Source organism: Arvicanthis niloticus, chromosome 12 (genome assembly GCF_011762505.2).
Source record: "Arvicanthis niloticus isolate mArvNil1 chromosome 12, mArvNil1.pat.X, whole genome shotgun sequence".
Taxonomy (NCBI): domain Eukaryota; kingdom Metazoa; phylum Chordata; class Mammalia; order Rodentia; family Muridae; genus Arvicanthis; species Arvicanthis niloticus.
Window position 1 is genome coordinate 11,581,904 of NC_047669.1, and position 23,139 is coordinate 11,605,042.

At 42.9% G+C, this 23,139-nt stretch overlaps 1 protein-coding gene across 8 annotated transcripts in view; it reads left to right on the forward strand.

Annotated features, from left to right (window-relative positions):
* Window positions 1-23,139, forward strand: part of Lpp (LIM domain containing preferred translocation partner in lipoma) — a 597,622-nt gene that overhangs the window by 65,930 nt on the left and 508,553 nt on the right. Inside the window, exon 3 of one of the 8 annotated variants that reach the window (XM_076942739.1) lies at window positions 9,209-9,329. The exons of the other annotated variants lie outside the window; for them this stretch is intronic. The gene's annotated coding sequence lies outside the window, so the exon portion shown is untranslated. The remainder of the gene's footprint in view (window positions 1-9,208; window positions 9,330-23,139) is intronic. 8 annotated transcript variants of the gene reach the window in all.

Sequence of the window (23,139 nt, forward strand, 5' to 3'; positions counted from 1 at the left end):
CCCACACAGTCTCCCTGAGTGTGTGGGTCTTCATGTAGCAGGGTGGTCTTGTAGGACCTATGACTGCTGTCTGTTAAAGAAAAGGTAGATGTGTCTCTTTTTAGCCTTCCTCCGAGTTCCACACTCTTCTCCCGCAGCCTCTGGTGCAGTAGGGGTGCCTCTTTCTCTCCTTGGCATGGTCCTAGGAGAGTTGTAAGAGTTCTTCCTCATTGGGTTACTCTGTGATAGCGGGTGTCTGATACCTGTGTGAATGAGTAGAAGATCCTTTATAGACCGTTGCCAAACAACTACTTCTGGTTATAGTGTATGTCCTTGTTTTCTCTCCTGATTTTAGTATTTATCAAAAACTTACTAACTTCAGAGTCTGTTTTTCTTCCTGCAGTGGAAAGTCCTGCAGATTGAACCCATAGTAAACTATCTGGCTCTGAGCTACATGCACAGTCCAATTGTAGGCTTCTTAAGATATTATGGTTAGTTAGGCATGCTTTCTGATCTCTAGAAGCTTTACGACAAGGAGCCTAGAGAAGACAGTCATACTCAATTGGAAGATGATCTCTCATAGCATTTTTATTTATTCGTAAATATATTTTAAGCCTTGTGAGAGCTCTACGATAGGGAGATCAAGGTAAGTAAATCACAGCTACAGATGTCACAGGGCCTAGACAAAAGGGGGTGGAGGGTTGAGAGAATTGGGCTCTTAGGGAAAGTCTCCAGGAAGGAGGACTAATCTCTAACATAAGCACAGGTGGATGGTAGGGTAGGCCTGTGACCAGAGTTGGGCAACAGAGGCTGGTCAGTATCTGAGAGTTGGTGTAGGTAATATCAAAATTTGATTGAACAGGTCAAAATCTCATATGTGTTTCTTTCTCTAGCTGATCTTTAACTAGAAGCTGCAGCAGAAAATGATGCAGTTACGGTTACGTGTGCGTAGCCAGGATGTACCTGGGTCTGCTCTCAAAGCCAGAACACATTTCTGTGTTCTTGAGCGCTAGTGTTTCTTTCAAGAGTTCCTGATACTGAATCTTTGGTGGTCTGTTTCTTAGGCTTAATGAAAAATAGGAGATTTAGTGGGGAGGACCATTAAAGTATTCCAGAATTGGAACATTTCAGACTCTGATGCAGTATTATCAGTTACGGGTCCTATGTAACAGTTTTCCCAAATTATCAGCTAAAACAAGAAACATCTTTCGGATCATAGTTTCTGCAGGCCAGAGATTTGTCAGGTTTGATGGGGCCCACAGGATTTCTCATGAGGTTGTAAGTGAGGTTTTCTATCCCTGCAGACTCGTCTGAAATCTCCACTGGAGGGAAACTTACAAAACCCAGTTCCATGATCATAGCAAAGTGTAGTTACCTCTCTTCAGGTTGTTGGTCTGAGAGCTTCCACTCTGGCTGTGCAGAACTGTATGTGGAGAAAGCTCCCAAGGCAGTTGGCGTTTCTGAGTGTCAAAAGGGTTTCCATATTGTAAGCTATGCTTGGTTGCTTGCCTGCTTTCTCTTTGTTAGATGGGTATCACTACAGCCAGCCCATGGGCAATGGGAGGGAATCATGTGACGTGATTCCCAGGATGTGGACTTTATGGGACTCTTTGAGGGGCTGCTTCCAGGCTTCCAGGTTACATATGATATGTTAAGATAAAAGTTGGGGGTTACAGGTAGCTACTGAAATAAACTCAGCATCTTTGTAGATCAGTTTGCCTGGGAAACTTTTTAGAGGAAAATTCCATTTGAAATCCTTCATGAAAGCATTGATACACAACAGCATAGAATCCAAACTGGGCCCGAGTCTTGGGAGGAGAATCACAAGCTAATGCTGTTCTTTCCCACCTCTGCAGTTTTGGCATTAGTCAGCAGTCAGAGCTTTTTTTGTGGAAATGACTGGAATTCTTGCTTGAGCCCTCAGCTGTGTAGGTGAGATGCCAAGAGCTGGGGAGGGGGCAGGTCTGTGCAGTGCACGGAGAATTCATGAAATTCCTCTTACTATTTTCTATTCCCTGACCTCGCCACCCCGTCTCTTTATAAGGAGTCTGTGTAACTTTTAGGCATCCTTTCCTCTCTGTTTGTAACCAATCTCCTATTCCAGAAACAGATTAGGTAAAAGTAGGTCAAACTCGATTCCCGGAGCCTCCGTCCTGTCCCTTCTGCTCTAGTTCAGGGATGTGCTGCTTCTGTTGGGTCATGCTATGTCCTGAGACGTTGAATAAATCAGTGCTTCTTGGCTCAGACAGTATGTCTCTGTAGTTATGAATAACATTTGCATTAGGAACAGAGAGCTGATGCACAACATTGCTGTGAGGCTGACCGGATCAGACAGGAAACCTCAGCCAATACCTTCTGTCTGGCAGAGACCTTCTTTCCAGGGCATCCGTCTCTTTTCCCTACCAAAATAGTCTTCTCATAAAAACGGGCTCAGCAGGTCATCTTATCTTATAGACAGGGTCGTGTTCCCATGGTGTTCATCTTAATCCTTCTCTCAAAGTTAATGGAAATGAGGGATTTAAAATCAGGGTCAAGGTTATTAGTAGCCCAGAAACCCAAGACAGAGGAAAGCATAGTTGTGGTCATTAAAAACACTACTACTGTCCAGAAAGTTCCTGCTCTCGGCTAGATGGTCTCTTTCAATCCCTTTCCCCCTTTAGTGCATCCAAAGTCTGTCTTGTCCATGATTTCATTTGTATTGAAAGTACATAGTAACAGATAGACGTAGTTCTGCGGTTGAAGTCTGTACAATAAAGCTGGTTTTTAGAAAAGGAAAACTTCATACTAGATACAGAATCTTACTTAGGCATCTTAGTTTTAAACCTGCTTTCCTTTCTGATTGTGGGATATAAGGTGCCGGCTTTTCTGTCCTCTGCACTCCGATGAGCGCCCAGCACATGATGTCTCTTGAGTGGGCTTTGCTATAAGCCCACTTCCTCCACCAAGTCCACTCTTCTGTAGACATTCTTTGCCACTGTGTTAAGCTACGAGAAGTCCACTTCTAGTTGGTGCAGCATTGGTTTTTGTCTCTTCTTTTTAAAAGATTTATTTATTTTAATTTTATATGTATGAGTGTTTTCTGTATGCACATTTGTGCACCTTATGTACGCAGTACCTGCAGAGGCCAAAAGAGAGCATCCAGTTCCCTAGAACTATAGTTAAACGCAGTTGTGAGCCATTGTAGGTGCTGGGAACTGAACCTGAGTCCTCTGGGAGAGCAGCCAGTGCTTTTAACTGCTGGCTGTTTCTTCAGCCCCTGTTTTTTTTCTTTTCTTTTTTGAGGGGAGAGTGTAATTCTTTGCTTGAAATAGTCCTTAGTTCTTTTCTCTTTCACCTTTGTCTTGGTGTTTTCAGTTTGCAGTACCCTGGTAACTGGCAGGGCACCTCAGCGCTTGCATGGCAGTTACTACAGATTTCATGTTTTCCTGAGTCGCTCAAAGCCTCACTGCTGCTCATTTGCTTCAGGAGTAGGTATAAACTTCAACACCATGTGATGATGCTCACTGTCTCTGAAACTGGGCAACTGAGGCTCTGAGAGAAAGATGTCCACAAGCAGATTTAGTGAGGGAGGCTTTTGGGGCATCCCTGGTAAAAAGTAATGCTGTTTTTCTGATTCATAGGACAATCTTCATGCAAGTGCTGGTAGCTACCTCTGCATTGCTAAATGGTGTCATCTGGGCTTGCCCAGCACTGACCCTCTTTGTGTTGAGGCCCAAGCTCGAGTCCCTGTTCAGGCGCCAAAATAATTTTGGGGTCCACACTAGCCCCACATTGGGGCAGCCACAATAAATGTTACAGTCCAGGCAAAATGTTGAGGCCCGGGCCGACCCACGTTTGGGCGGCCACTGTATCCCGGCCCAAGCTGCTGCTCCGGTCCACGGGTCGGGGTTCAGCAAGAGCGAGGGTGAGGGCAGACTCAAAGAATGGAGACCAGACAGGGTGTGATTCAATCCCGTTTATTCCTCTAAGTGTCTACTGTCTGATTCTCCCTCTATAGTCTGTTTTCTGGTTCTGTCTTCTATAGTCTGAATTCTGATTTGTTCTGTCTCTGCCTTTTATATGTCTCACTTCTAAGCCACGCCTCTAAGTTACACCTTTAATCATGCCCTTAGGTCTTATCTCTAACTCTGATCTCTATACTTCTAAGTCATACTCTTAAGTCACACACCTTTAATCTCACACACCTTTAATCTCACACACCCAAGGTATCTAAACCAAGATTATCGGAGTGTGCTCAGCTGTTGTAGGCTATTGTAATCCAAGTCTCATGTCAGGGTATATGGCTCAAGATGGCTGCAAAGCTGATAGCCGCTTTCTGCTAAAAGTCGGCCCCCAACATCCTTGGTTCCTCCTTGGGACTGTTTAGCACAGGATTACCTCACCTCCTCAATGGCAACTGACATGAATTATATCAGTTATTAAAAATGAGCTAATATTTTCCTTTTAATTCAGTGGGCCTGGCTCATTCTCTGATTTACACTAATGATTTATTTATAATAAGGTACGAGACGGCTCTAGCCACTGTATGATGTAATCTAAGAATGACTTGAAAACAAAATAGGTTTTACATACTGAGAGTATTCCTGTGATACTGTTTATATGGAGACTGGAGATAGGCTCTGATGTTCCCATGTGTTCCTTTCTTAGCTTTTCTTCCTGTTTCGAGTTTTAATGCCATTAAGTTAATTTCACCAGCATTGGGTTCACCTGCGCTTTCTTCTTCTATCCTTGTATTCCCTGACCCCTGCTTCCCTGCCTGCTGCCATCCTCAGAGGGCCCTGCTCCTCACTGTCCGTAGCATACCTTCTCAGCTTTGCACTCTGCTAGACAGAACTGTTCTATGGTGGTTCTGCACATAACATCTGTCCACTACAGGCCAGTGGGCGTCTTCTCCTCCTAGGTTTTCAGAACCTTTGCCCCTTGTTGGAAACCTTAGATGTGGACTTCTCGTTGCTTAGCACAGAAGCAAAGAATATTGGCAGGTGACTAGACTTAGTAGAGGAAATGGACTTTCGTTCTAGATTGGCTCTTACTACTGAAATTTAGCCAGATTGTGGCCTATCCGTGGCCTCCTCTCATCTGAGAAATGGATGTTTGTGTTTCACTTTTCGTGGTCAACTGGTATTTTGGCCAGGAATCCTGAAGGGGTTGTGGGGAATCGGATCCCGAGGTTCCATGCCTTTTAGCCATGGTCATTCAGTTCCTGTGCTGTGGTTCAGGCACAGAAGTGAGAGTGAAGACATACAGGAGGTTGTATGGCTGTTGGCACAGAACATTTTTAAGGTTCTCTTGGGGAAATGGGGAGGGCTCAGTAATGTACTTGCTGTGCAAGCCTGAGGACCCAAGTTTGACTTCTAGAACCCATGTTTAAAGTTAAAAAAAAAAAACAACCAAAAAACCAAAAACCAAAAAATCTAATTGGTTTGGTGGACTATACTTGTGATCCCTGTGCCTGTTCCATGTGCCCCTGGCTAATGAGAGACCATGGTTCAGAAAGGAAGATGCATGATGCCTGAAAAAGAATTACACCCAATGTTGTCTTCTAGCCTCTACACACTTGCCCCCATATAGTAAAAAAAAAAAAAAAAAAAAACAAAACAAAACAAAAAAACAAATAAAGGTCTCGTTTTGCCATGCTTTCTGAGATTCTTTGGTTTGTTGACCTTAAGTGTCTTTCCCAAGATCACAGAGCAAATTGTAGTCTGGAACTCAGTTCTCAGGTACAGCAAGGGCTAAAAGCTGCATGCTTAGTGTAACCCTTCTCTGTATATGCTGCTTGAAAGAGTTGAGAAGCTGGGACAGGGATTAGAAGGAAGGTTCATGACTTACTGGTTACTTGTTGCAAGACTGCCTAAGTTCTGTGTCTCTGCAGTGAAGTAGGGACAGGCCAGGGCTTTGTCTGTCTTTTTTGGTCCCAGGGAGTCAGAACCCCCATGATGTTCTAGTTTTTAATGAAGATGGCAGTTGAAGGCTCAGATCACAAAAGTATGACACTGTCAGAGTCTTTCTTGGATCGGCCTTGCTTCCTGACTCCATTAGACCGAGTACTCTACTTCCTCTCTGAGGCACAATGCTTAACTCTTGACAAAGTCCCCAACTGTCTATGTGCTAGGTCAGTTCAGAACTCATGTCATGGAATAGTGGGAGAGGCAGGCATGGAGATGGAAGAGGCCAGTCAGGTGATCAGCTCCCGGCCTTCCAGCTTGCTGTCAGTGACTAGGTGCCAGGTAGTCAGCTCCCGGCCTTCCAGCTCGCTGTCAGTGACTAGGTGCAAGCAAAGAAAGAGGTTGTAGAGTGGAGAAAGATCTAGAAGGCACCAGTGTGAACAGAGCCAAGTTAGTGGTGTCTTCTCGTGGGACTCTGTCTGATATGGAAGGGGCAAAGCTCACTCTTGTAGTCTGTAATTATGTGTGAGAACCTTATCTGCTCCTGTTAGCTCCAAAATAATTGACACAAAGGGCTATTAATTTTATTAACTAGCTGCTGGGCTAGTTTTGAGCTATTCTAACCCTCCAAGGCTATATACTTCCCAGCGACATGTCCTTTACCTTCAGTCTGAGTCTTGCCCTGGCTTGCTCAGGTCCATGTGTGTCCTGATGTCTGCTCTCTCATCAAGCCCTCATGGGTGAGTCCCTTGGCAACCTGCACATCATAACTCCTCAGGCCACCTCCTCTTTTCCCTTGTCATGGTCTTTCTCTTACTTCCCTCTACCTGGCATCCCTGGCTGGGATCAGAAGTCCAGCCTTTCTATCTCCCCTGCCCAGTCACAGAATGAATCAGCTCTTTATTGACCAATCAGAGATGGTAGAAAACAATTTTTACACAACATTGAGACATGGGGTGGTTTGCCATGCTGGTTCTGCTTGACCACCCAGACTGTAGGCAGATGTCCGGGCAGAGAAATCAGCATCTGAATGCACAGTGCACAAGGCCCCACACCCTCTGCCCTCAGAGGGAGCTGAGGGAGAGCTGCTGAAGCAACAGACAGACAGTGTGAGGCTAAGTTTTCATTATCAAGAAGAAGACACAGGGTTGTTTTTTTTTTGGGGGGGGGGCGGGTATTGGGGTGTGGAGTCAAAGTGCTTCATCACTGCAGGCATTTAAGCAGTGGCTGACACTGGTGCTTTATAGGGGAGTGAGCAAATTATAATGTTTTTCAATGCTTATTGCCTTTTAAAAATTATTTTTATTTGATATGTACAATTGTTTGGGCTACATGTATGTCTGCATAGCATATGGGTGCCTAGTACACTTGTAGCCCAGAAGATGGCATTAGAACCCCTGGACCTGGAGTTACAGATGGTTTGGAGCTGCCATGTGGGTGCTGGGAATTGAACCTGAGTCCTCTAGAAGAGTAGCTGTTGCTTTTAGCCACTGAGTCATCTCTCTAGACCCAACTTTAGTGTTTTTTGAAGGTGTCCCCTGTCCTAATGTACAATTTTTTCTGAAGATAAATTTTCTGTGAATTTAAATTCTCTTTTAGGATGAAAGCCTTAAGAGAGTGATTTTCTCTCTGCACCTGGAGATGCTGATATATCTCAGGCAGTTACACATAGTGCTGTTGATAAGGAAGACAAAAAGGGCTAAGTCAGCTGAGGGTGTGTTAGAACTTCTTTGAACTGAATGGTGGTGGTGGTGTTTTGTGGTTTCTTCATTCTTTTCCTTTCCTTCCTTCCTTCCTTCCTTTTTTCCTTTCTTTCTTCTCTTCTTTTTTTTCTTCTTTTCAGGAAAGTTGCAGAGAATCGTGTTCTCTAGGCCCTCTCCTATCCTCCTCTCTCATTGGCAGTGGCTTGCTATGCACTGCCTGGTTACTTTGCCTGTTTGTCTAGTAGAGCACACATCTCCAGTCTTTCCTTCTCCACTGGGTTGAAGCTCATTGAATTCTACCTTATTTCATAAGAAGCCCTGCGGTGCCAGGTGTAGCAAATCCTCACAATGGGTGATTTATTAGTTTAACAACTTTAAAAATGCCTACTATGTGCTAGACTCTGTTCAAGATGGCAGGAGCACATGTGAACAGGGATGTAGATGAAGTAACCAGCAAACAAAAGATAACAGGACTGGGATGGAGGAACGTGTTTCAGTGTGAGTGTAAGCAAGTGCAGAGGTCCTGAGACTGAAGGACACTGAGTACTTAAGGGAACAAGCTGGCACAGCTGGAGCCAAGGAGTCACACTGTGCAATAACCATAGTGACTACAGATGCTATCAGGCAGACTTTGAGCATACTTTGGGACAAAGGGAGATTGCTTCAATCTTTTAAAGAATCTACAGAAATGTAACAAAAGATTTACCTAGGTGGGGTTGTAGTTGTAGTGGCTCAGGAAGCATCTAGAGGCAGAGAGAGAGAGAGTTGCGGTTTCCCCCCTCCTGCAGCCCTCCTTGATGGGGACTCTTGGTTTTCAGATGGTGCGCTCCTGTGTGGCGCACACCTGCTCGGATGCTCACCCGTGCAGATGGGCAATTGCATGCCTAATCACTCACTTATTTGTTTTCCACATGCAAATTTGGGTTTTTTTTTTTTGCAGATGGATTTAATACATTTGTTGCTTCCCCATTTTATTTAAAACAAAACAAACGGCCAACCATGTCAGTTGTGGGTAGCAAATAGAAATGTGAATATTATTTTCTTTGGTGTCAGTTTCAATTACATGGCTGAAAGGGATCTCAGGCAAATGAGTCTTTTCTGGGCTCAATTTTACTTTTGTTCTCTGTCACCTTTTTAAAACTATAATTATTTTTTATTCCTTTAGAAAGTTTTAAACGTGTATGTTGTTACTTTGTCTTCGCATATACTTTTCTTGCCATTGAAGCTCTGTATTTTTATTGTGTGGTTGTTGTTGTTGGCTTTTTTTTCCTTTTCTTTTTTTCTTTTTTTTTTTTTTTTGACTTTCATAATTTTCATTTGTGAACTTTGGGCCTGTTATCCTAAAAAGGCATTATAGAGTTTCCACAGGCCATTGACGGGTGATGTAGAGATTTCTTTAGCCTGGAAATAAACAAACCAACACAAATGAGGAGTGTTTACTCCTTCCTATAGATGCGTTGTTAGGTCTGATCACACAGCAGCATGCAAAAGTCTACTTTTGTTCATAGGGGAGGTGTGAGCAAGAGGCCATGCCGCATTTGCTTGTATTTCTTATGGGCTTTCAAAGCTCTAGGGTGGCCTACAGCAGTTAGTAGATACTTTGGTATTGATTTTGCTCCATGTATGTCACTGTATGCTTAGGGACACAGACTCAGAGAGAAAAAATGGCAGGTTTGAGGAGACAGCGCATGGTTGCTTCTGTGGCCTGGGATGATGAAGAACGGTCGACCCTGCTCAACCCTGCGGAGGGTATCATCTCAAGGTGGGGTTTGTGTTAAATGGTGTCTATGTGTCTCATTTCTCCTTATTTAAAAAAAAAAAAAAAAAAGCCGGGTAGTGGTGGCACACACCTTTAATCCCAGCACTTGGGAGGCAGAGGCAGGCGGATTTCTGAGTTTGGGGCCAGCCTGGTCTACAGAGTGAGTTCCAGGACAGCCAGGACTACACAGAGAAACCCTGTCTCGAAAAACAAAAAAAAAAAAAAAAAAAAAAAAAAGCAATCCATTTTGTATTGAACTTTAAGCAAAGAAGTAATGAGCGGGGGAAGGCGGTGGCAGTCCTTTGCCACTTGCCATACAAAGGTTGATTATTAGAGAAGGCGCACCCATGTGCGTGCGTGCGCGCGTGCGTGCGCGTGCGCATGTGCGTGTGTGTTGTGGGGAGCATGAGAGTGGGTTGAGGCAATCTCCTGTGCAGATAATGTCAGACTGTCAGAATTAGGACCTTCATTTTATTCTGAGTGTCTGAGCCAGAATGAAGTCTAGTGCTTACTTGATTTGAGCATTTATTTTGGAAAAAGAGACACTGATTGATGCCCACAGTGGCCAAGCCTTTTGTCCAACCCCATGCAATGTTAACGGATTAGTTACCATATCAAGAACAGCAGCATCCTTTAGTATAGGAATCTTCATTTGGAAAAAAGTGTATTTTTAACTACCAGATACTAGTTACTGGTTAGCTAGTGGGGTGTGCATGTGAGAGGAAACATAAACCTTCTTTGTGGGACTTCCTTCTCCTAGTATTTTTTGCAGAAGGAGCCTGGAATGGACTGTGAACCTTCTATCAGGCAGCCGTCTCTGTTCTCTACAGACTAGGGAAGGCACATGATCAGTGACGAGATAAACACGTAGACCTTTACAGCAGCTGTGTTAAAGAAAGCCTCCTGAAAGAGCCTTAGAGATAAAAGTCATTTCCATTTAGTAGGCTTTTTATATAATAAATATGGGACCATTCACTTTTACCTATAAAATATTAGGATGTTTGATAATGAGGCTTGTCCACAAAGTCCAAAGTGATATTTCTTGTTTTGGAAGTGGTTTTATAGCAAGGTTGCCCACGTGAGTGAAAGGACAGCTTTATCTAGAAAGTATAAGAAGGGGTTAACCTTTCATGTACTTTCTGCTAGAACACTGAAGGTCCTGGGGATTTTGCTGCCTTAAGCATGCAAATCCTAGGTCTGGAAGGTCTGTGTCCAGTGTGAGGTGGGCCTGCTATGACATATCTGTGCAGGCCACTGCTGCTGTGGACTACCAAGTACATATTATATAGTGCTGTAGCTGACACTACTGCTTGACAGCATCTAGATACTTCTCCTTGATGTGGAGGACAGTACAGACACTGTTGACAGTCCCCTGTGTATGTGAACTGTAGACAGGTTCTGTGTAAGAGAAACTTAACGTGTCTGAGGGATTCAAGTATCTTCCATGGTTTGTTTGCTCTGTCTCTGTGTAGCTCTCCTTTGTTAGGTAGGAAGATCAGAACTGACATTTCACGCATGTTAACCTGTTTATATTTTGAAAATAATTTATTTTCTGCTTATTTTTAACTATCTACTGTATGTGAGATCATATTGTAACATAGTTGGTTATCTGACCCTCCCCTCCCTTCCTCTCTTCCCTCCTACCCCTCTTCCTCCCTTCCTCTCTCTTTCTCTACTTTATGGAAAGTGATCTTGGGCTTCAGGGTGCTGCTTAGTATAGTGTTTTTCTAGTATGCATGAGGTCTGAGCTGGGTCCTAGCAATGAAAAGAAAATGCTCACTGCTCTCTAGACACCCCCCCTCCCCCCCCGTCTTATCATCTACAGGGACAGACTGTTTGGAAGGATCTTTAGAGAATTATTGACTGTCTTGGAACTGCTAAGCAATTTGGATGTTGGAATCTCAGATTCGGTTGCTTTTCTAGGAACCATTAATTTTCTGTATAGTTACAAGGATTTGTAGCAGGGGATAAGATGTTCTGAAAATAAGAAAAAAGGAGGTCAGATGAACTGCTGACTTCAGGCACATGGAAAGAAAGATCTTTATTCCAGTGACCTCTCTGCTCCTCGGAAAACTGTGGACTGCTAGATTTCCTGACCTAACACTGAGAGTCCTCTGGAGTTACAAGGACTGATGACGTTAAGTTACAGGGCGGAGGATGGTCCTTATTAGACTGATGTGTGCTATAGAGACATACTGTCCTTTGGCATTTAAACAGATAGCTTTTTCTCCCCAAGTAGGATGTTTTAGGAATAGCTCCTTCAAATTCCCCAGTATAGGGACCATGCAAAGCATGTTGAGAGTATTTGGGAGATCTGCCTCAAAAGTTGCCTTACTGTGGGTTAATTTTGTAAGATGTCCAATGGCTAAACCATTGCATTTGCTCAATGAATCTCGTTTATGAGGATGTCTATTCTTCTCACCTCGTCTCTATTTCGTTTTGTATTTAGGATGGTAACCAGACACTAACACACTGAGCGGGAGGGTAGGCGAGCTGAGCTCCGACCTCGACTTTGCCACAACTGCTGTGTCCAAACTGTTCACAGACATGACCATTCATTGAACAAGTATTTAAATGAACACTTTAGACAGTAGCTTCTAGAGACCCAAGAGTGTGTAAGATGTGTTTTTTGCCTTCTCTGCCTGCAGTCAGGAGCAGAGGGCCAAGTACACAAGCAAGACACGGAATCACTTCTCCTCATGTAGTCTTTCTTCACACATTCAAGAGCCAGAACTGGATTAGATGATCAGCAAGGGCCCTTCTGATGCTAACGCACGATCTCTTACTCAAATTCGTGAACTTTCCAGTGATTATTTACCAAGCTGAAAATTGGCCAGCATCTTCCCATTCTCCCATTTATAGACTATAATGTTGAAGATGAATGAGGCTATGTCTACAAAATGCTTTAATAAGCAAGTTGGGGAGAGATATTATATAAGTTTGAGGCACTATTATTAATGGGAAAATGAAAACAAGGGCTGATGTTTTCAGAGAGAACAGATGGCTCCTTTGTTTAGAATTTGAGTATAAAGAAGAGAAGTGGGGGGGAAGATACTTGCCATATTGTGTAGGCCTTGGGTTTGAGTGACTTTAAGATGCCAAAACAATCTGGTTAGGAAAGTCCCATAGATTCAAAATAGCTCCTCACTGATCAAACTGTAATTAAAATAACAAAAAAATGACAGTAAGAGACTTCCTAATTAGAAGTGCCATGGTGACAATTGACACAGCCTCACCGAAGCTCCCTTTGAGTAGCTCTCCAGAAACAGGCTTTTTCATGCTTCACACACTTCACCACATCGCGGAACAAGTCACTGAGAGCAGACTGCAAACTCCCGCTTTCTAAGCCGCCATCGTGTCCACATTTGTGTGTTTCTCATGATTTGAGTTGGATCCCTGGGTCCCACGTGATGGAAGGAGAGAGCTGGTGTCTGAAACTAGTTTTTAACCTCTATACATGAGCACCCTTCCCCGTAACAGGAATAAATGTTAAAAAGGTTAGTCCTTCCTTCCACTCTCTCATTTTGTTTTTTGATAGAAATTGCTTTGCATTTGGATATTTCCCTCTTTTGCAGAAGTCAGATACTGCAAATGACACCTGCAGTAGTCAGTCTTCACCATCTGTCAACCTGATTGCTCTTAGAGTCTCCAGGAGACAAATCTCCTAGGGCCTATCTGAGAGGGCAGGGCATTTCCAGAGCTGTTTATATGAGGAGGGAAGACCCACTCGGTGGTGACCTCATGAGCTGGGGTACAGAATGACTGGAAAGCTAGTGAATTGGGTCTGAGCCTGCTGAGTAGTTGCTTTCTGGCTGGGGCTGCAATGTGACTCCCCACCTCACACTCCAGCTGCCATGCCCTCTGGTCCATGATAGGCAGTACCCTCTAACTAAGCTAGGATAAATCCTTCTTTAAGTTGTTTTTGCCAAGTCTTTTGCTGCTGCTGCTGCTGCTGCTTCTCCTTCTTCCTTCTTCCTCCTCCTCCTCCTTCTATGCTAATTAGGAAAATGAGAAGGCTTTTGTATGTTTTCCTATATTTATTGGAGGGTAACTAAGTTGTTCAGGCTGCCCTTGCACTTGTAATCCTTTCACCTTACCAAGCTTTGAGTGGCTTAGCCTATTCCTGGGATATGCTGTTCATGTCTTAATTGTTTTAACGTTGTGGACATTTTTTTTTTTTACCCCTGTTTATTCACTGACCTATAAAATTAGGATATCGAACAAGATAATTTTCTTTATTTTTTTTTTCAGTAACATTAAGTCTGTGGTAGCTGAGGGCTTTGGGAGCAGACAGGTATATCTAGGTGTCTAATTCATCTCTCTGCCATTTAAGTAGAAACAATGACCCACAATGTTCAATATCTTTCAAAAGGCTTTAGGAAACTGACACACTGCAATTTATTCACTGCTTCCTTTGTGATTAGCATCCTCTGCCCTTTCTTGTATCCTAAACTCACTGATTGAAGCTTAATTATAAGGAATTCCTTCCTCTCAGATTTTATACTACTTGTATTTCATTTCTTTTCCTCTGATCCCTCTTATTAACCCAATAGTGTAACTAGTGCTTGAGATCATCAATACTCTTTCCTCTTCCGGTGTTTGCTATCAGGTCTTACTAGTCTCTGGACGTGAGTGAAAGCCCACACCCCCACCAGTGCTGTCAACAAACCCATGCAAACTTGGCTACATATGAAGTTCTCTGACTGATCTCTAGACAAATGACTTGTCCCTAAAAATTATTATCAGAGTGTCCATAGCATGGCCTAAGTGGCTGTCTTTGTCACCTCCCCAAGCATGAGGGCCATTCCCTCACCTTGAGCTGCAGCCATTGTTTTGATGCTGTCTTAGTTGATGTCTTTCTAGATGGCTGCTGTTCTGGGTATTACTTTCTGACACTCAAGTGAAAACTGCTGTCCAGCAAGAGTCACAGGAGCTTCCCTGAACAAGGTGCACACACAGCCTGAAGTCAGTATGTGAGGGAAGAGCAGGAGTTAACCTTTTGGGATGTGCTGCCTTTTTATGCTTCTATGAATGTTTAAAAATGGTAGCAAGTGGTATATTTCATTGCTTTAATTGTTCAAGGTCTTTTTAAAGTATGCAATAAAATACCATTTAAGCTAACTGACCTTTATATTTTAGTGCTTTTTGGAAGGGAACAACACCTGGTATTACACTGCAGCATAACTTTTAATTATTTGTATCTTCAGGCAGAAGAGCCTGTTTTGGAACCGGGGGCTGAGGGTCTGCTGCCTTCCCTGCGATTTAACTTGTTTCCGCTTAATCATAAATTCGATTTGGTTGGTGGTTCCTGACCTTATAACGTCCAACATTCATATCTTTGGTCTTTTCTTCTACAGATTTACCCAAGAAGGAGACTTGATTCATTTCTTATTTCCTGTTGAAGGTACATGTGAGGGAAGACAGCACGTTTGACCTCATCCATACTGAGGAGAGGAGAGTTCTTTGTTCCCCCTTCATACCATTCAGCAATGCAGGGTTTAACCCCGAAGGCCCCTGCTAATAGGTTTTTAAAAATTGATGCTGTTAGATATAGCTCATCTTCCAACTCTGAACTTGGTTTTCTAGAAGGGAAACAGTACTCAGGTTACAAACACAGGCCACTGGAATTTCAGAGGCTTCTGTTGACCTACAAATTTTGTAAAGGTAGATGTACTTACATTTACAGTGTGCTCATGAACATGGCTTGAGGTCTGCCCCCACCCCTTGGTGTTTTAGAAGAAATGGGATTTGGTTTTCTCATGCTAACAAATTAGATATACATTTTTAGGTAGTTCTGAGAATAATATGCATGCATATATATATGTATATATATATATGCACATTTATATGTAATGAAATAATTTGGACTGAATTTATAAATCATTTTCAAATTTGTTAAACAATAACATGAATTCTCAGTTGCTACATTTTTTTCGGTAGTGTTTATTTTTTTCCTGAGGCATTCTATTGTAAACAGTTCCAGTTGAGAACGTTTGAGAGCAACTGTAGCCATATACCCATATCTTTTATTCAAAGTCGTCTGGTGTTTATGTTTTGTCTCTTCAGTCTTATCATGTCTCCACCTGTGTCTCTGCCTTTTCTCTAGTTTATATACATATTTTTTATGGAGAATTCGAGACTAAGCATGCATTGCTTCTTGAAATCTTGGGTAAGATCAAGTGACAGAAAGTTGTATAAATTGTGCGTGGTACTCTACTCTTGAATGTAGTGTGTGTCCCTGTGAATATGGAGGGGAGGCTCTCTTCCTGCTGTTGCCGTGTGCTGACTCTGGTGTAAGTTATCATCTGCACCCCCTTTCCTCTGCTAACCCAGTTATAGTCTCCATGACATTTTCCTCCCGCAGTGCATGAGTTGGCCTAGACTCATAGTCATCTAGTTGTCACGTCTCTTCAGTCACCTTTGATCTGGAACAGTTGTTTCTACATTCTTTATATTTCACAGTGTTGGCACTTCTGTACAGACTGGAACTCCACTTGAAAATACATTCTTCCCAATAGCTAGTATTTCTTTATGTTTAAGTTGAATTGTGCATTCCTCTGTGGGTTGTGACCCCTTGGGGTCAAATGACCCCTTATCACAGAGGATGCCTAGGACCATGTACATATCAGATTATGATTCATCACAACAAAACTACAGTTATGAAGTAAAAACAAAAACAATTTTATGGTTGGGGGTTACCACGACATGAACTGTTTTAAAGGGTCGCAGCGTTAGGAAGGTTGAGAACCAGTGGTCTAGAGACCATCATGAAGATGTTATGTGTCCCTAGTGTCATACTGGGAGACTCAGAATGTGTACTGGTGGCGCTTTGCTGAAATGTTCTTTGATTTATCCACTCTATATACCCGCTGTCCTGCTGCTCACATCTGCTGACACCACTGTGGTTATTAGTTTGGTTTCTTTGGAGATAGATTCTCGGTGTATGTTGGGTGATCTTCACCCCCTGACCTCCTGGCTCTGTCTCCCAGTGCCGGTGTACAGACATGCGTAGACATGCCTGGCTGTGCTTTGCAATTACCCAGCAGTCCATGAGGAGGTACTTTTGTCTTGCTTCTGTGAAGCTTATCTTCTGCATTGTACATAATCCACTCTGTAATGATTGTTGCAGAATTACAGCTTTCCCACCTTTATCATCCCTTCATTGCTTATCTCCCCATGTCTGCTTCTGCTCTAAGTAGAGGCCTCTCTTCTCCTCCCACAGTCACCATTTCACTGCCTCAGATGGTACAATTCTTATCATTTATTTCCGTCTTTTCTGATTAGTTGTTGGCGTGCTTTAGTTTTCTTCCTCAATGTGTTCCACATTTAGCCAGTGAGAATGCGGCCTCCCGATGTCCCACTCTGTGCCATCTTCATATTTCCTGGGTCTGTCTGTAGCTGTTGGAGTCAGGCATTCTGGTTTCACCCTTTGCCCTCCTTGTCTCATCTCTGGGAACACAGTTTCCTCACTGGATCCTCCTTCTCTTTAGTGGAGAGTGTCATCGGATGCCAGTGTCTGAGTGTTGCTGACTGTTGACTTCCTTTATAGGTCTTTTCAAGGGTCAGACCCCAGAAACCATGCACATTACATAGGCTGTGTAATCATGGAACAGTTCTTGGTTTGCTGCCAGAAATAGTTTGAAGTTGCCTGTGCCCTGCCGTAAATAAACTGGAACATCTTTATTCTGTGTCTAAGTATCATATTTATTTTATGACTTTCAGTTTTGTGAACTGTTTATATCTTGCTTGTTACTACTACTACTACTGCCATATTGTCAGGTAGGGGTCTCATCCTTTAGCCCAGGCTAGCTTGGAAGTCTAGTGAACCTCCCAAGTGCTGAAGGTTGAGGTTCCAGATGTAAGCTTTCCTGCGTCCCACTCAGTGTCCCCTCTTAAGTGAAGTTTCAGTTTTTATTTTGATTGGATTGGTTTGGGGCCAGCTTCTTTTTCTAAACGACATTTCAGGTTCCAACAAGATTTAGTGTGGAGACATCTCTGCCCTCACTGTCTGAAATTGGCGGTTACTTTTTATTTATTTTATTTAATTGCTTTTTGAGGTGCAGGCAGGCCTCTCTCTGCTGTGTTGCTCACGTTAGGTTAGATGTCTGAGCTCAAAGTGTCCTCCTGCCTTAGCTTCCTGATAGCCAGGAGGATAAGTGTCCTTGATTGCTGGTTGTTACATTTTAACACAAGCTGTGAGGGAGAGCAGAGATGAAAGCCACTGGAGAATGAGAGGAAAACTGGTTCCTGGTTACGTGAAGTCAGAGATGAAAGCTGAAAGCTATTCATGTTAATTAGGCACACTTGACCCTTTGCAAGTCTGACTCTGTAGTCCCTTCTTCCCTCCCTTCTCCCTCTCTCTCTTCCCCCCAACCCAGCTCTCTCCTCATGTAAGTGTGTGTGTGTGTGTGTGTGTGTGGGGGGGGGGGGGGTGTTAGGTGGGTCATGGTGGTGGTGGAAATTAGACCTGGCAAATGCTGAGTTAAGTGATTCAGCGTTGAGTTACATCCTTGTCTCTTGGTTTTGTGAGATGGGTTTTCCTTTTTGGTCAGGTTGGCTTTGAACCAACCTACTATGTTTCCCTGTAAAACATAGAACATAGACTCCTGCGTCTCTTCCTCCTGCTTGTTGAGATTACAAATGTGCATTGCCATGTTTACTTGAGTTTCTCAAATTTATTGGTTAGGGACAGAAATGTCACTGTTCTCCTCTTAAGGACATTTGTCCCTTGGTCTGCAAAGGCAAACTTGTTAGGGTGTTGGTACCATAGATAGTGCTGGGACTGCTCTGTCCCCAAATTTATTATCTTCCCTTAAATCCTTTCCAAGTTAAGCTCTCTTCTGGAAGATTATCTGTTTTATGCATTAATATGTGCCCGCGCCTCACATGCCTGGTCTATAGCAGTGGTAATTGAATATTTCTGAGCACGAAGCTGTCAGCTCTTATTTAGTTTGTTGAAATGTTTGTGGTTTGATTCCCACTCCTAAATGTAGATATGTAGATGTTTTAAACAACAGATTCTTACTTTTTGATTATATATATTTGATTATATATATATTTATATAAATGTATATAAATAAAAATATTTACTGAGAATTATGTATGTAACTTCCTGGCTTCGCTCAAGTTGTAAGGTTTAATCTTCAGTCACTGAATATGCTGTAGGTATTGTTGCTCACCACACAGATAGACATGGCTTGACCTTTGCTTCTTGCTGCCTAGAGTCACCCAAGATAGGCACTTAGGACTATACCGTATAATCTTGGCTGCCTGCCACAGAGGATGGGACACAGATACACGGGTCAGCTTGGTTGCCTGCCACCTAGGATAGGCACCTAGGTTTACCTTGAGCTGAAGCAGTGCACCCGTCCTCTGATGTGCGCCTTTCAGGAGATGTCTGTGGGGTCCTACTATTGGTTTTGTCTGTGCCATTGCTCTTTCCTGTTCAGCAGGTGGTGAGGGTGTCATCTTTTCCTCTTTACTTTTATGTGTTTGAGTGCTTGCCTGCATGTGTGTCTATGTGACACGAGTGTGCTTTGTACCCAGAGAAGCCCTGGGACTGGGATCACAGATGGTTGTAGCAGAGCAGCTGGTGATCGTAAGCATTGAGCCACCTCTGTATCCCTGTTCAGCAGGTATGCTGATGTATTTTACTTATTTAGGCTCTGGGAGATGATTGTCTGTCTCTTGGAATTTTTCCTGTGTTCTTGAACACATTCACATATAAACAGTATCCCATGAGGGAGTTATATTTTAAATGAGCTAGTCTCTCTCTCTCTCTCTCTCTCTCTCTCTCTCTCTCTCTCTCTCTCTGTATGTGTGTGTATGTGTGTGTGTGTGCTCGCACACTCTTGGATGGATGTGTGGGCACACATGCACACACACACACAACCACACACATCCAGCAAACCCTTTTCACACATCCAGCGAAGTCACTAATTTCTGTAGAATGTAAGAACTTAACATTCTGACCATGTCAGCTCTGTTTTCATTTACTCTATATTTCCATGTCTGGAATGTTACTGTGTTTTATTTCAAAATGACTTTTATTGGTGTTCTTTGAAGACATACATGTAATAATTCTAATAGAAACTTTGGCAGTTATATCCCTGCTCCTCCACACACACAGATGAAGATGGAGATGGAAGAAGAAGAGAGAGGGTAGAGGGAAGGAAGAATTTTCTACAGTCTTGTTAGTTTAAATTATATGATAGTGCATAATGTCACTAAGGGGTGTGCGTGGGTAGGTGTGGGTGTGTGTGTGCATGCCTGTGCATGTGTGTGTGCTCACAGTATGGACTGCTGTCCTGGTGCTTGCCTTTTAAACCAGTTTTGTTTTTATGTACTTCCTGTATACTTTCATGGGAAGAATATTTACAGTTTTTCTGTATCACAACATTCAACAGTTAATCTCTAGCCAGTATCTACATTACACTAAGTGCAGTGAGCTAAACCAGTGAGTGACTGCAGCTCAATTCACCTTTGTCTTTCCAGGGTCGTGCTCCAAAGCTATCTGTATACATAATAGCTTTTCCCTAAGTGGCTGACAGCTGTGAGTGAGTACGCATTAAAGTAGAAAAAGATCTGCCCACCTTTTCTTAAGAAATTAAACTTGGCACATGATGCATTCCAGAACTATGAAAGAAAGGGGAGAGCCAGAACCACCAAAGCTGCCCTTATATGGACGTGAAGAAGCATAGTTTACAGTGTGGTAGGTGTTGCCAGTGGGAACTTGGAACTACTTGATGGTTCTGAGACAGGGCCTCCTGTACCCCATGGTCTGTGCTGTTTGTATCTGTTATTTATCATTTTAGCTCTGGATATCCCCTTTAAAACAGCAAATCAGGATTTTAGAGGTGGGAAGGGCTTGTATTAATCAGATGCCCAAGGCAGCCTGTGATTAGCTCAATGCAATAGTCACAAGCTTCGGGAGCAAGAGTCTCATTCATTGGCCCGCTAGTGTCATTGCTGCTATTGTTGCTGTGTGTCAGATGCTGTACAAGGTGAGTTAGTTGTCAGAGTCACTGTGTAGTAAAGGATGACTGAGGCAGAACCGGAGGCACTGACATCTCACGTCCATCAGGCACAAGGTATGGAAATCCCACACTGCCCGTGGAACACAGCTCCCAAGCACGGCTGGCTTCCTGAGTGGTGATCTCTTAAGCAGACATATAGGGAGACCTGGATATTAGGCCTCTGGAGATATTAAATATGTTATATTGTTTGTCACTGTGTGGTTTCCCTCTTCTGTGTCATCGTGGCTATCTCAGAAAATTATACCCTACTTACCACATGATGCTTTCCAAGCAAAGCAGAAGCTGCTGGCAGCCTTGCCTATCCTATGTAAGGATGCTGTAATATGCTAGAGCGTCTTTTGTAAGCACTGCTCTTGCTACAGTGTCTCACTGCCTTGTAAGCGTTTTCCTTGGTTCAGCATAAGATTACGAATTGAGTTAAAGGTAGTAGACCTGTAGTCATCTGAGCTCACCTACTGTGTGAGTTGTCTGAGCTCACCTACTGTGTGAGTTCATCCTGGGAAAGTACTAGAAAAGAAACATTTTGCCAGAGGGTATGCTGGCTGTGCCTGCTAGATGCTTGCATACTCTACCTGGCACTCAATATACATATGCCCTCCATTGTAGATGGAGGGTAGAGACCTACTGCTGCTCTCCAGGTCACAGAGCAAGCTAGCAGTCCCAGAGCTGAGGCCCATTCATGTGGAGTTAGCCTTGGAGGGTGTGAATTCCCATATACCTGTCACCTACCACATCATGTCAGGTGATTATGCATTCTCCAAGCTCTTCATGGGTCTGGGCAAGTAAGCTCTATCCAGGGCTTGAAAGTCTTGTGAAGATGTTTTCTGACCTCTCCCATTCCTCCCTACTACACATTCTATATACAGACCTTTCTGTGTGCATGTTGTAATGGTTAATTGTGTGCACCTTTGTCTCTAGTGTTAGATGTCTTGCTGCAGTGTCTAGTTGGTTCTAGGTGCTTGATACCTAGGCATTGAAAATCCCACTGTCTCTTCCATGCCATATTTGCTGCTTTTCCATGTGGACACTAAACATCCATAAATCTTAGAGTTAGAGAACCCAAGTCAAGAGCACCCTGATTTGGCTTCTGCTTTAATATTTAGAACCTGCCCTTCGTTTCAGCCGTTTAACTTCACCGTTTGGAGGGGAAAGCTGCCGTGTCCACCTCGTTAGCATTTTGATCATCTGAGATTGTGCGTTGTAATCACTGTGTGTATGGTCACAGATGGTAACACCATCGTGACTGTCACACAGACATATAAACAGTAGCAGTATAAGCAGGTAAGTATTTCAGAGTTGCTGTTGATATCCAGATGTTTACTTCTCAATGTAGGTGAGCATTTTGGATTTAGTGTGGAGTGAGAAATTGTCTTAAAGCGTTTCATGCTCTTTAATGAATCAATTGGAATATTAACATAAATATTATGAGTAAAATGTTAACATGATGGTTGTGCAAGCATTTTATGGATAAAACACCTTATTAACAATTTCGAAATATTTAAACAATTAAAGAAATTGGGGTTCATATATATTTAGAGTAACTAAATTTCAGTTAATAGAGTACACTTACTCAATTCCTGGGAAGAACATTATATCCTTTGGAAGCCATCAAGTGATTATGAAATATGAATTGGAATGGCAGTATTTTTATGAGCTTAGATTATATCATAATTATAATAGTTATAGGACTGGTTGATGAATTCATGTGTAACATTAAACAGAATGACCATTAAGAAATATTTTAAATTTTAATTATTTAATTTTCCCTCAGGCCATAAATCTTTTAAGAAAAAGTCTACTTAAGAATTTCCCATGTAGTAATTGAAGTGACGGAGTTGCTCTATCTCTCGGAACTCTGGTCGGGAAACTTTCTGTTATTTTTAGAGGAGTTCAGATGGGGACATTTGGTGATGGACTTTAGCAGAGACTTTGGCTGAATACTGATTTTAACATTTAGCCATTTGGTAATGGATCAATTCTTGTGTAAAGATCAATAGACCTTTATTTGTATAGGGAGGTGCAAGTGCCACTGGGCAAGATCCTCAGTTACCTTCCACCGGTTTGCCTGTAAGTGGGTTTCATATTCACCACCTACTAATCCTCTTGTTTGTTTTTGGTATGTGTGTGTGTACACACACATGTATGGATATGAGCTATACATTGTTTTTCTCCTGCATGTACTTCTCACCTTTGTTTTCAGCAGATACTCTTGTCATGGAATGCAACTTGTAGAACATTCTATATCTTCATGTTAATTTATTTGCTGGATAATCACTGTGATGTTAACATCATGTCTAATCTTGGACATACTGGAAAAACAACATGTAAGAGAGACTCTGTAATTTCCACTTTTCAGATGTGGAAACTGAGTCTTGGAGAGGTTGAGAGGACCTGCTTAAGTTCCCTTGGAATAGGAAAGTGTATTTATTTGTCACCTGCTCATTGCCAAACCAATGTCTTAATTACCCACTGCGTTCCTCCAACACTGAGGGCTGGAGACAGAGCTCGCTCACCTCTCCCTCTGTCCTGTCATGAATAGAGTATGATAAGGTTAGCCCTGGGCCTCGTTTGCAAGAAGAGATCCTTGAGTGGTGTTCTCATCCATCTGCTGAGAGGCCCGGTTAGTGCTGACCTTGTCATTACAAGAAGCTCACTCACTCTTGAGGGAAAGCCAGGGAAACAGACATTGCAAGAGAGTTGGCTATTCTGGAATGTTCCTCTGATTCCCATGTTCGGTCAGTGGTTCCACCTAGCCATCACTCTCTACCATGGCTGCA